The 14,241-nt window shown below is 55.7% G+C and overlaps 1 pseudogene; it reads right to left on the minus strand.

The window, feature by feature from the left end:
- Positions 1-11,286: 11,286 nt before the first annotated feature.
- On the minus strand, positions 11,287-12,640 carry LOC144175367 (uncharacterized; annotated as a pseudogene).
- Between the last annotated feature and the right edge of the window lie 1,601 nt (positions 12,641-14,241).

A 14,241-nucleotide genomic window follows, 5' to 3' on the forward strand; every position in this document is an offset into this window, starting at 1 on the left:
TTCGTTCGGCCTCAGCAGAGCACACTAGTAATATATGTTCGACAGTTTCAACTGAGCCACAACTGTCACAATATGGACTTGAAGGCTGCCCTATTCGATGAAGGTTAGATATTTTAAGAGCTGCATTGAGGCGCAGTCTGTGGAACAACGTTTCAAATCGGCAGGGTAGCTGTTTTGGAAGCCTTATTCTTATGTTTTTATCTACGCGACGTACAAAAAGTGTAATGTCGCTCCGGAAGGACCCATAAAAGGTTCCGCTCCGTCAGAGCTAGCGCCTGTATCATAGCTGAGGCATCATGTTTAGTGAGCATCGTCCTCCTGTTTGTCATTTGTAGGCCCCTACTGGCTGCCTCATTCGCTTTCTGGTTTTCCATGATGCCACTATTGCCTGGGAGTCACTAAAGGGTTACACGATTACCAGCGACGCATGCGAGATGATGCTGCAGTAGCCTCAATATCACCCGCCTTTATCGCCACTATCATCACCAGCCTATCTACGCCCACTGCAGGGCACAGGCCTCTCCCATTAATCTCCAATTACCTCGATCCTGTGCTAACTGCGACCAATTTATCCCCGCAAACTTCTTCATCTCATCTGCCCATCTAACTTTCTGCCGCCCCCTGCAACGCTTGCCTTCTCTAGGGATCCACTCTGTTACCCTTAATGACCAACGGTTATCTTGCCTTCGCATCACATGCCCTGCCCACGTCCATTTAGTCTTCTTAATTTCTACTAATATGTCCTTAACACGCGTTTGTTCCCTGATCCACTCCGCTCTCTTCTTGTCCCTTGTACACCTATCATCTCCGCTCCATTGCCCGCTGAGTCGTTCTCAATTTAAGTTGAACCCTCTTAGTGAGCCTCCAAGTTTCTGCCCCGTAGGTGCGTACCGGTAATATGAAGCTCTCATACACTTTCTTCTTCAGGGACAATGGTAGTCTGCTATTTATTATCTGAGAATGTCTGCCGTATGCACTCCACCCCATTTTGATCCTTCTAATTATATCTGCCTCATGTTTGGGATCCGGTGTCACAACTTGGCCTAAGTAGATATATTCGCTTACCACTTCCACTGCCTCTCCCCCTATCCCAAACTGCTGTGCTGTCCCGAGGTTATTGTTCATTACTTTGGTTTTCTGCATATTAATTTTGAGGCCCACGGTTCTACTCTGTTCGTCCAGTGCGGAAAGCATGCTTTGCAATTCGTCCCCCGAGTTACTTAGCAAGGCAACGTCATCAGCAAATCTGAGGTTCCTAAGGTATTCTCCATTAACCCTTACTCCCACCTGTTCCCAATCCAACGTTCTGAATACTTATTGTAAACATGCTGTGAATAACATTGAAGAGATAGTGCCTCCTTGTCTGACGCCCTTCCTGATAGGTATTTTACTGCTCTCCTTATGGAGGATGATGGTAGCGGTGGACCCATAGTAGATATCCTCTAGTATTCTTGCATAATGTTCATCTAACCCGTGGTTCCGTAATGCATGAATGACTGCTGAGGTTTCGAACGAGTCAAATACTTTCTCATAATCTATGAAGGCTATATATAGGCATTTAGTATACTCAGCACACTTCTCTATCACTGTCACCGATTCCTTAATTGGATGCGCTGTTAGAAGGTATGGGGAGTCGACTCAAGCGAGCAAACAACCCCACAGAATCTACAAGGCACAGGTGACGAAAGGGGTGGCCGTCTGATGTGCGGCTTTCGCCGACCAGAGCCGTAAGAATGAGTCAGAGCCTTGAACGAATAAAAAAAAGACAGACTTATATTTGGACAGCAAAACACTGTACAAGCACGAGGACACGTAACGTAAACGAGAGGTAACTTAGAATGAATACAAATGCGAGAAACAGTTCAAAATTAGACAAAATGATACAATCAGGAGCGTTAACAAATAGATATTACGGAGTAGAGCAGTTAAATAGAAAGAAAACGAACAGTTCGATGCATATGAGAGACAGAGTCCCACAATATTCACCGACCGGGCCGGACGATGCACCGCTGTCCGCTGTCGGAGGCGATTCGGCTACCTGTGAAGCGTTGCTTCGTCGTAGGCCAGGCCGTCCGAGACGATCACTGTGATTCGAGCGAGGCCCGGTAGTACGTTGGAGTCCTCCAGGGCGCGGGTCGCCGATGGTGGTGCACACACGGGCAGGAGCCGTTGTCACATCACGACGTCCAAACGTAGCTGAATTGCTTCGGCGCAGATTCTCTTTTCCTAACTGCGCCGGCGCGGAGAGAGAGGGCCCAAGTTACAACACACAACGCGCCCTCCGCCGTCGAGCGCACAACTTCCCTCTTGCTCCCTTCTGGAATCATCGGAGCGCCTTTGCGCTGGCAAAGCTACGCTCGCCCCCTTTTGAGCGCTCGAAGCTTCGACGAAAGCTGAGCGGTGGAGGTTTTATTTTTGTTATTTTCTTGCCGGTGAGCCGGCGAGTGGGCGGAATTACCGCCGCCTCGTTCGAGGGAGTTCCAGGGTTTTCCAGGGGCGATAGCACGGAAACTGAATGAATCGGACTACTGTAACAAGAATTAGGCGCAGTACAATAATATCAAAAAGTATACGGTACTTTTATACGTCGTACGCTCCAGTTTGTGGCAATCACCTGATTGATCATGTGAATATGGTCCATTGTTGAATAGCCTTTACGGAACCCTGCTTGTTCTTTAGGTTGACTGAAATCTAAGGTTGCAGAAATTCTGTTGGCGATTACCTTGGTAAGCCACTTGACCCGTCCGGATGACTCGAGGTAAGCGTTGGCCACGCGCAAATGTATAGCTCGCGTTTAGAACTTTAGATTTGATACCCGCACCTCTTCATTGTTTCGTTTGTGAGTGCAAGAAGACTTGAAACGTGCATATCATTGCTAGCTGCAGTATTCGAGATGCCACTCACGCCAGTATTCAGCCAAGCATACCCTGGATGTTGTCGTTATTAACCTGTTCATAGCAGCCAAGAAATCCGCAAACTGACCCTTCTAACGCAGTTACGAGGAATTTACCAAAATCCTTTAGAATCCTTTACGACGTTATGCATCAGTGATTGAATTAAGTACTTTTTTGCAGCAGTATAGGTTATTCAAATGATAAAACTTCAAGGTACGTTTTTCTAAACATGCGTTTACAAAGAATACCAACATGCATTAATGAACACTGCCCACGATTTTATGCTGGGAAGTTTCAAAGGTAGTGAAGCAATGTCACATAGACTGAAGTAATTTTGCTAAAGTACAAGCGATCTGATTATCGCAAGCCGATACAGCATCTCTTGCTCAAGCTTAGCACGATATCATGTCGCTACGCGCTTTATGATTTATCCTTTCGATTACACGATGCGCAGTTATTTTTAAAGTATCCCGCGTAAAGTCCCCTGTAAGGTTTACGTAAATATGCGTAAGCACTGCGCCACTTGCTAATTTGCGTCGTCTGTGATGCTGCTGCAACTTGAAGTTGCTCTCGCTCTGTTTCACTTGTTAAAACGATGCAACGTACTATTAAAGATGAGCAAGTGGAGAAGTGCTTGCGCAGTCTCCTGTGTGTATCCATTTATTATTCGAAGAATTTTCTTTGCATGGGTAAGCTCCCCTGTTAGTAATTTAAATGCTTATATACTCTTGTACAGATTCTAGGATGTGGCTTTAAGTCATGAGTTCTCGTTCTATCGCCAGGTCAGCAAATATTATTTTTTGTATTCTGCATATTGACGTATGAAGCATCTTAAAACATGAAGCTCGCCATTGCGGCTTGTCATGGACACCGACAGCGTTCGACTATCGCATTTTCTTTCGTCTGTTTGCAACCCCAAAGCTCTCTCTGGAGAATGAAGAGGGCAAGTTCGCAAAAGATCGACAAGTTCTTCCTTCCTGCTGCTAAGAAATCCCTACGTGTTGCAGTCTAAGGCACGGAACAGGCCACCTCATCAGGAGTTGTGCCAACGCTACGACTGGACGAGAAATACGCCAACACCTGTATTCTTCCCCGGTCAGCACCATGTAGCGCATCGCCACCTCTGAAAGGCGAATGATCACCCCTTTCTTCTCCATGCGACCAGACTACCGAATTTGAAAGCGAAAGATTGGACGTGGCATCTCCAAGCATCTCCGCGGAATTATCGAGTGACATCGGAAAGTTGGTCGGTGGGAAATTCGATGACTACACTAAACGGCGTTTGTTGGAAACGCATTGGTACCCTCCGGATAACTACAGTTTACCATACTCACTTCCCCGGAAAAACGGCAAAAATGAGAAGCCATACGTACGTCAGTCGCATTTAAACAAGTTCAAGTGGCTTGTCCTCTCCGATTATAGCAGGGGCCTGTACTGCAAGTACTGCGTTTTGTTCGTAATAGGTGCGATGAGAGGCTACCACAAAAATGTCCCCCTCCAAAAACTCGTCACCAAGCCACTCACGTCCTTTGCGAAACTGCTGGGAAAGGACGGCGATCCTACTATATCTGAAGCAAGGAAGTACCACAATGAAGCAGTGCAGGCTGGGGAGGAGTTTCTCGCATGTCTGAAGGCACCCGAAAAAGATGTAGCCAACTAAATCATCAATCAGCGTCTACATCAAGTGAACGAGAACCGAAACCACCTGGTCCCAACTATAACGTCTATCATCTTTCTAGGGCGCCAAAACATACCATTTCGTGGACATCGAGACGACGAAAGACTTCTTGAGCGGTCAAATGAGGCCTCAATGACTGCAAATGAGGGCAATTTCCGCGAGCTTCTGCGCTTTCGATGATCAAGCGGGGACACTGAACTTAAGAAGCACCTTGCCAGCACATCATCTCGAGTCACGTACATCGGCAAGACGACCCACAACGAATTGATCAAGTGCTGTGGATACGAGGTTCTTGCTACACTTATTCAGTGGGTGCACGAGTCGGGCGTCTACAGCATTATGTTCGACGAAACAACCGATGTATCTCACACGTCGCAGCTATCTCTTGCTCTGCGCTATGTACACGAGAACGCTGTACGAGAGGACTTCTTCCTATTTGTTGTCCTTCGCAATGACAGCCATGCTGTCGACGTCAACGTAACTGAGCCCATCCTGACAGGCAGGGTACCTGATGAGCGGGTTCTGAAGATGCTGAAGGACCTACAATTCGGCTTGGGCAGGTGCGTCGGCATATAGCTACAGATGGATGCAGCCTTATGGTGTCAGAGTTGTGTGGCGCCGTGTCAGAATTTAAGCGGTGTGCCACATAAGCAGTTCACTCTCCGTGTTTTAACCACACACTCAGCTTGTCGATCTCGAAGTCATCGCGTGTTCAAGCTGTCAGGACCGCGGTGGGGATTATGAAGGAGGTAATTTCCTTCTTCACCGCCTCACCAAAACGAAACAGTGTATTAAAGAACACACTTGGCCACCAGCTGAAAAGCCTTTGCGAGACGAGATCGGTGGAGCGACATGACAGTGTCATCCAATTTCGGGACTCTCTTATCTTCGTGGCGAAAGCTCGACTCCGTCGCCAACTGGAAGGAGCTTCAAAGCTTCAAACCAAGGAATACGCTGACAGGCACAGTAGCTGCTCTCACTGCTCAAAGGCGTAACAGTGAAGAGGCGTTCACACCTCTCTACGACCAAGCCGTCGCGCTCGCGGACGAACTTGAAACAGAGCTGCGGCTCCCTCGCATCACGAAGAGACAGTCCTACAGGTCTAACACTCCAGCGCTTGATCCAGAGAGCTTCTTCAGGACATCAGTGTATATTCCTCTACTGGATAATGTGTTGGCAGACCTGAAATGGAGATTCAATTATATGATACTTTTCGAGTTTGCGAGCTCTTCCTATTTATGCCGTCCCAGCTGCTGAATACCATAGCATCAGAAAACGAAGCAAAAAATCTCCGTCGCATGCCCCCGCGCGAGGGACACGTGTAAATGCAGAGCATAGTGGGGTTCCGTGGTGTTGGTGTTGTTGGTGTGGTGGTGGTGGTGTGGGTTGAGAGAGAAGAGAGAATCGTAAGTAGGTAGCGTCAAGTTGTTATTATTTTATTGGCATCACTGCGATTCTCTGTTGTTCTCTTCTTCTCTTTCTTCTTTCTTTCTTTCTTATTCTCTTTCTTTCTTTCTTCTTGTTTCTTCTTCTTTCTTCTTCTCTTCGGAGGTTGCGTCGACGAGGGGGGTGCCTCCGGTTACGTCCGTCCCTCTCTGCGGGGCCTCTGGGGAGCGTGGTCGTTGAGATGGTGAGTGGTGAGTGAGTGGCGAGTGTCGATTTAGCGCACGACGAGCACGACCGCCTTGTGGTCTCTAAAGTGGGCGGTGAGAGGGTTCGGGAGTAGGGGCTGGACGCACAAGGATGAGGAGGAGGACGCAAAAACGAGGTCTATGCAGGACCCGTGGATGGTGGTCGGCTTCCTGCTGTTGAAGGGGTTGTGGTCAGATACGCAGTCGAGACCGTAAAGGTCGCGCACGTGCCTGACGATCCAGTCGTCTTTGCGAACGTCGACGTTGAAGTCCCCGACGAGAACTATGGGTCGTCGTTGTCTTTGCGTTTCTGGTTGTTCTGGTTGTTCTGGTTGTCGTCGTTGCTGGCGTCGATGGTCGTTCATGGCCAGTTCGAGGAACTCTGCAACGGCGTCTCGGTTGAGTTTCGGAGAGAGGTAGAAGGTGATTACGGTGATCTCGCCGTCGTCTTGGCCGTGGCCGTGACGGTAGGCGTCGTATTTAAGCCGGCGGTAAGCCGGCGTATTCGCCGCGCGTGTCGGCGTAACTCCAGCTGTGACGGACCATCCCTCCTAGCCACCGCACGTTTCGGTAGTAGACGTCGATGCCACCGGCATGGCTACGCGCGTCCACGGCGCGCGCGCGAACCACCGGTGCGAATCCTTGTTCTCCTACCGCGCCTTCTTTTTTTTTATTGCGGAAGTTTGCTAATCAGCATAAGGGGAAACTAAATGTATAGATATACGCCGGATTCCCGAAGGAATCGGAGCAGGGGGCCATGATGTGGTCCTTGTATCCACGCCATGAAGTCTGGCGGACGTCCGGGGCGCGGGCCGCAGGTGGCGATGTGCACAGCGCGTAGGCTTCGCAGAGCAGGGCAACTCCACACCAGGTGCTCTGCTGTAGTCTGGTCAACTGGAGCGGTGCAAAAGGGGCAGCTCAGACGTCTTCGCCGCGGAGTCGCCCTCACGCCAGCTGTGATGAGGTCCTGGCCTCCTCAATACCATGCCCCGTTCAACTCCACCTGCGCCTTCTCCTCCTGCTTCTTCTCCTCCTTCTTGTTTGTTGTTGTTCCACGTCTCCGTGAGACAGAGCACGTCGACCTCTTGCAGGACCGGGTCACTCAACGTCGAGCACGTGCGCCCGCAGAGACCGAACGTTCAGCAACGCTAGCGTAAACACGTGTCGTCGCCGTTCTCGTTGTTCTTCTCGTCGCAGGGCGTCGAGGTAGCGGCCGGTTACGGTCTGCAGTCTGTGATTTTCCAGCCTTCGAAACTCGTCCGTCATGGCCCTGTCGGGGTTGTCCTCGCGGTGGTAGAACGAGTGGTCGCCGAGGGCTTTGGTCAGGTAGAGGCCGCCGAGATGGGTGCAATGCGAGAGAGCCACGTAGACGAGCTTCTGAGGGTAGGTTCGCGAGCACTCGTAGACGACCGAGGCGTACGTGGCACCCTGCGACTTGTGAACGGTGAAGGCGCTGGCTTGAACGATCGGCAACTGGGTTCGCTTGCAGGCTATTCCGGCCTTGCGGTCGATTGTGAAGGTCAGGGAATGCGTCTCTATGGGAATCCAGTCGGAGTTGCGGGCGACGTCGGCGTATCCGGCGCTCTTGGCCTCGTGCAACGCGAGTTTGGCGCGCGCGAGTCAACCTGCCCGTCGCAGGAACGTCAAACTGGATCCACAGATGCTTGGGTTGTTGTTGCTGTTGTTGTTGCTGCTGCTGCTGCTGCTGCTGTTGCTGCTGCTGCTGCTGCTGCTGCTGCTGCTGCTGCTGTTCAAACCCACTGCGCCGTTCACGAGGCCGTCGACGACGTCCACGTTGACGGTGAGCATGTTGGGCTTGTCCCGGACGAGGAGAACTTCGCGCGCAAGGTTTCCAAACTCGGTCAGCGTCATGTTGTCCACCTTGCGCTTGGCGTTTTCCAGCACGTAGGGCGTCTTGCAACCGACAAAGTCGTCGCGGGCCCGCAGCACGCTAGCCGGCGCAGCCGGCGCCGCCGCCGCCGCCTTTGCAACCGACTCGTTGTACAGCGTCACCTCCCTGTTGGAGTAGAAAATCCGGAGAGCCGACGGCGCCAACTCTCGAGCGCGATCGGCGGTGACGAACCTGCTCTCGAGAAGCGCCACTTCGTCGTCCTCCAAGGCGCGTCCGTCGCCGATCTTGGTGAGAACGTCCGAGAACGTGCGGTCGGCCTGCCTGACGACGCGGACAAGCGGGAAGTAGTCGACGTGGTGCCACGCGACGACCGCGGCGGCACCGCCGAAGAGACCGTCGGTGTTGCGGCAGCGCTTGTAGATCTCGCTCGCTCGCACGGGCGGAAGCTGACGCAGGTCGCCGCAGAGAATCCCGTCCAGACCGCCGAAGGGTTCGCTGGCCCGTTGGGTGATCTGTCGCAGGCGGCAGTCGACGTCCCTGAGCTGATCCGCCGACATCATGCTGACCTCGTCGACGATGACGCACCTGACGCGACGGAACGCCACGCGGAACGTGTTGAGGTCGCTGTGGCTCAGTCCGCCGTCGAGTTCGCCGCCGCCGCGCCGGCCACCACCACCACTGCTTCTGGCCAGCTTGAATGCGGCGTGCACCGTCGTTCCACCCACGGCGACCGCGGCATTGCCCGTGCTCGCGCACACGACGTAGGCGTTGTACGCGCCACCACCGTCGCCGTCGGACGTCGTCGCGTTGTTGCACCGGTTGTAGGCGTCCATGGCGAGCTTGAGCACGAACGTCTTGCCGCAGCCCGCGGGACCCGTCAGGAAGACGCGGAGCGGAGACGAGGAGCAACCGGGGGGCGTCGTCTGCCTGTGCAGAATCTCACGGAGCAGCTCGTACTGTTCGGGGTTGGTCATCCGCATCATAGACTCGTAAGCTTCGCGGTCCAGGATGCCCTTGCGTTTGCGGACGGCGGCGCACGGCGTCACGATTTCCTTGACCAAACGAAGCAACTGCTCGCCCTGAAGCAGGTCGGCGTTGGCGTCGTCCTCGTCCCGCTTTCTTCTCGCCTCCCTCTTGGTCACGTCGTCGCCGTCGCCCACCTCGGCGTATTCCGCGTCCTCTTCTTCCTGCGCTCGCCGTCGGAGCTCGTCGTCTTGTTCTTGTTGCAACCGCATCAGATTCGCGTAGTGCTGCTGCACCAACTCGTTCACCACCACGTCGTCGTTGGCCGGGTTGTACTCCCTGCGCTTGAGCTCGATCGTCTCCCTGTGCTCCTCGTACAGGCGCACGTACTTGTTGCCGTCCAGAACGTCCACGGCCTCGCTTCGGAACGGGACGTACAGCAAGACTTGCTCGCGCATGTACGAGTCGACGTCGTCGCTGGGGCTGTAGTTGCGGTAGCGTATGACGACGGGTCTCTCGCGCAGGGCGTAGTGGGTGACGTCGGTCGTCTTGGTGGTCGTCTTGGTCTTGGTCTTGGTCATGCCGGTGGTGTCGACTTCGTCTTCGACATCTTCGTCCTCTTCGTCGCCGACGACGTCGCTGCCGGTGGTCGTCGTCGTCGTGCGGCGCCGTTGCGCGACGTACTTGCTGACAAAGTCCGCGAGGCACACGTTATCGAGCTCGGGCTGACACCGCGCCTCATACTTCTGGATCACGTTGGGCTTCCAGACGTCGGTCGACGAAGCGGGGAGCTTGGCGAGCTCGTCGCGCGTCTTGCGCACGCGAACGTGCTCCTCGGGGAAGCACGTCCGGATGTAAACCACGTCGCGACTCTTGCGCGACATCTACTGCCGCAGCAAGAACCACGCCGCCTCCTGCGCCGACATCTCCACGCCCTTGAGGACGTTGACGTGCAGCTTGCGAAGGAGCTCCTTGTAATCGTCGTTGGGGTTCTCCTTGAGGATGTCGGCGACGGCGCGGTGGAGGTGCGACATGCCGCGATCGGCCTTGTTGACGTAGTCCACGACGCACGACTCGCACGCGTAGTGGTCCAGGATGACCTGGAGGTCCATGTTGGAGTCCAGGACCCTTCCGATCCACGGGTTGAACACGTTCACCCGCTTCTCGGTGGGGGTCCTCGCGTGCAAGACGTGCGGACGCGTCGCGCCGGCCCGCAGAATCTCAGAGTACTCGTCGCGGGACCGCACGTCGAAGGCGCGCAGGAACTCGTCCAGGTTCGCGAACTCTCCGTGCTCCAGGGCCTCGTGCATTTCGGCGTACTTGGCCTTGAGCCCCTCCGACGCACGCGTTCCGCTTCCGTCGTCGAGTCGCAGCTGCCGGCGTCGTCCGCAAGCAACGGCGGCAACGGCGGGAACGGCACCACGATCCGCGTCGACTGGCTCGGCATGAAGGGCGCGCCGAAGCGGCACTTGGTGCGGCCCCGCTTGTAGCACGTGTGCGTGTACTGGTGGGTCTGCGTTCGGGCCCGCCGCAGGAGCGAAGTGTCCAGCGTCAGCAGTGCGGCGTCCACCATCGCCAGAGTCCGGGGCATGGCGCCGTCGACGCTGCTCAGCTCTTCCTCGTCGGGCACGTTCTCCAGCCACAGGATCGCGTGCACGTGGGCGTTGCCGCGCTCCTGGAACTCGACCCTCTTGAAGTAGTCGCGAACGACGTACGGCCGGAACGGAGAGCACCGCCTGTCCCGCAGCAAGTTCAGGATCACGTCGAAGATGCGGTACGTGTAGATGGCGCACGCGACGGGGTCGTCGTTCACGAGCTCCACGCGTTCCCACGCCCGCATCTCGGCCACCACGCGCGCGCGGCCCTCGGGGCCCACGCGAAGCCGGTCCAGCGTCTCGAGAAGCCGGTCGCAGTGAACCTCCGGGGCCGACAGCGTCAGGAACGCGTGCGGCTTGCCCAGCTGGCGGATCATGGCAAAGAGTTCCCGACGACGCTCCTGCCAGTACTGGACGGTGTTGGGAATCCCGCGCAGGAACCCCAGGTCGCGGTTCAGCACGTCGTCCAGGAACTGCTGCCCGCCCTTCTCGAGCTGCTCGCGCGTGATGGAGTCGGTGAACGAGTTGGTCCGGAACGTCATGGTCCTGTCGTGTACGTTAAACCACATCACCTTCACGGCCATGTACAGCACGTGTTTCGGCGTGACGCCGCGACGGTCCGTGCGCCTGATCTCGCTGCTCGACACGGCGAACGGCGTTCTGCAAGGCGCCGTTATCCGACGAGGAACGCCCAGGTAGATGGTCGGGTACGACAGTTCCTCGCCGTGCGTGTCCACGTACAGCGACAGCGGCCTCACATTCTCGCCCGGAGCCACGTCCACCGTGTACGACCCGTCCGCGAGCTTGCGACCCACCGACGAAGCGTCTTCCAGGTGCATGCCCTCGTCGTCGTACACCACCGTCTTCTGCATCGCGCGCTGGGCCTTGCTCACCTCCCTGGGATCGTGCAGGTCGATTTCGCCCGGAAGAACTTCGATGCCGTCAGCGTCGTCACCTTCTCCTTCTTCGCCTCGTTCTTCGCGTTCTTCTTCGAACTCGTCCAGCCGCGCCCAGTCGATCTGCACGCCCAGCTTACGGTACAGCTCGGTCGTTTCCAGGTGTTTCATCCACGCAAAGATCTTGCTGCGCTTCACCAGACCGCGCCTGTACGTAGCCGGGCTGAGACGTCGACGCTAGATGTTGACGTCGATGGTCGCGTCTTCTGGTACCCTCCGGGGCAGCTGGAGCACGACATCGGGCACCTCGATCGGCACGTTCACGACCTGCCCCCGGATGCCATACTGCCCCGTCGCCCGCGTCAACCGCCGGATGCTCATGAACGGCAGTCGAGAGGAGATGAGCCGCTCTTCCACCGCGTTGAGCTCCGGCAGGTCCGCAGGACGCGGAGCGTACCGGTAGCCGTAGGCGACGCACATCGGAGGCACGACGCCGCGGACCAGCGAGTCCTTGCACGAGGCGCACACCGCGAACGCCCGGAACCGTTCCAGCGAAGCGGCGTCCGCGTCGCCGATGTTGCTGACGACGGGGATGACGCGCGCCAACGCGACGGTGTCGTCCAGGCATACGCCGTTGTTGCCGTGGTTTTTGCTGGTGCCGTTGTCGCCGCCGCCGTTGACGACGAAGCCGCTGAACCTGTCGTTATCGTTGGCGCCGTCGCTAACGCTGGCGTTATCGCCGGTGTTGTCGGGCTTGTTGTTGGCGGCGTCGACGACGAACGCGCTCCAAAGAACCCGCAAGGCGTTCGTGCGATGCGCCGCGTTACGCATGTTCCCGACCGTGGTTAAGTTGTTGTCAAACCACAGCCGGTCGCACACGTCGCAGCTGTGCCCGAAGCTCCGGTCCAGGAACTCGCGTGTGAAGCGCGCGTCGGCACCCCCAAGGTCCCGTTGACGTTGCCCGACGGCTTCCGCGACGGCGGGTTCCGGGACGGCGGCGGCCTCCAGACGACGACGCTTGCCTGCCGCCGCCTGTCGTTGCCGTACGGCGGGGTCCGCGGCCCGACGCTGACGTTTCGAAGCTGTGTCTTGCTCTCGACTCGAAGGGTCCGCTTCTCGACGTTGACGCATGGCCGCTGCTTCTCGTGCACGCTGCTCGGGATCCGCTTGTCGACGTTGACGCCTGGCCGCGGTTTCGCGTGCACGAAGTTCGGCGTCGGCAGCCCGCTTACGACGTGTGCGCTCGGCGTCGGCAGCCCGCCGCCTCGCCGCCTTGTCTTCTGCCGCCGTCGACGAAGACGATGGTACGATGTCTTGAACTGGTGCTTCGGCGCTGATGTTGGATTGCGTCGAGGTACTAGTTGAAGGTCTTGCTTCCATCGCTTATCAACTGCGACCGCCGACGAACGCAAGAGAAGAGAGCGCAGGAGAGCAGTGACTGGAGTGGAGGCCGTGCCGATTCCTAGTGCGCGCGTTAGAGGGAGAGGGGGTGGAGAGAGAGAGTTGACGTAGTTTGAATGATCAAGGATATAAGGCGCGTTCGTAGCCTTTCATTCTGTGTCGGTTTTGTGGCGCAGTGGGAAGAGCACCATGTACCTCGCGTTCCGCCCACAGGCAGTGAATGCGTTGTATCAGCAGCTTCTTGACGTAGTTTGAATGAGTCAAGGATATAAGGCGCGTTCGTAGCCTTCCATTCTGTGTCGGCTTTGTGGCGCAGTGGGTAGAGCACCATGTACCTTGCGTTCCGCCCGCAGGGTCGTGGGATCGAAACCTGGCGCCGATAAGTATTATTTTTTTATATAGTGTAGGATGAGGGGTGCGGACCTGTTGTTGAGAGCGAGGAGGGTAGCGTGATGCGGGAGAGGAGGAGTGTGGGAGAGGGCGCGCCTGCGCGCTGAGCTGTTGCGGACGGACATCGGACGCTACATGTGAGTTAAAGAAATGCTCTGCATTTAAAAAGCCCGCCCCTACTTGCCGTCCGGCCGTTGCCGTGTCGGCATCATGCCACTCGGCCCTCCACTGCCTCCACCTGACAAGGTTGCCGACCCCTGATATAAAGGAAACGGCTTTGAGACGCTGGTTGCCACATTTTTTATCTCATGAGCACGTATGGATTCTTTCGCACACGGATTATAAACACAGCGTTTGAAATAGCGTCGAAGCTGCAGTCGAGTCCGGCCCAAGGCAACTGCCGCTACGGCTTAGCTCTGGTTGCGCCGACGTCATAATACGGGCCTGCAGTGCGGCGAAAGGAGTTCGGTGCACTAAATTTAAGTTACGTGAGACCAGATATTTAACGCCGTAGCAAAGCTGATATGCGCTAGCGAAAACAAGAAAACAGTCTGGGAGCAACCGATCCGATCGGCTAGCTTAAACAGCGAGGCTGACTCGTTTCGTCGCGACGACACGCACGGAACGCGTAAACACTTAAAACAAGCGCGCCGAGGTAAATTGGTGTGGACTACACTACGCTTGCCGGCAGCATTCCGTTACGGTCTGAAAAAGTCACTCTTGCCGGTGATCTCGGAACAAAATTCTTCCGTTAGAAAATGGCGATCCAGCGACGCATGGTCTCCGCGTCGCGCTGCACTGTGAGGAAAGTGGTGCTTTGCGAAAGGCCGCACACAGGGACAGTCTTTGTGAAGCTGCGGCCAGTGAGAGAGAGAGAGAAAAAAAACTTTATTTCTGGTCAGATTAAGACCTATGCGTCGTACTCTTCCGCAAGAAGAATC

The sequence above is a fragment of the Haemaphysalis longicornis genome, unplaced genomic scaffold, assembly GCF_048455015.1.
Source record: "Haemaphysalis longicornis isolate Haplotype H1 unplaced genomic scaffold, Haemaphysalis longicornis Haplotype H1 scaffold_3, whole genome shotgun sequence".
NCBI lineage: Eukaryota > Metazoa > Arthropoda > Arachnida > Ixodida > Ixodidae > Haemaphysalis > Haemaphysalis longicornis.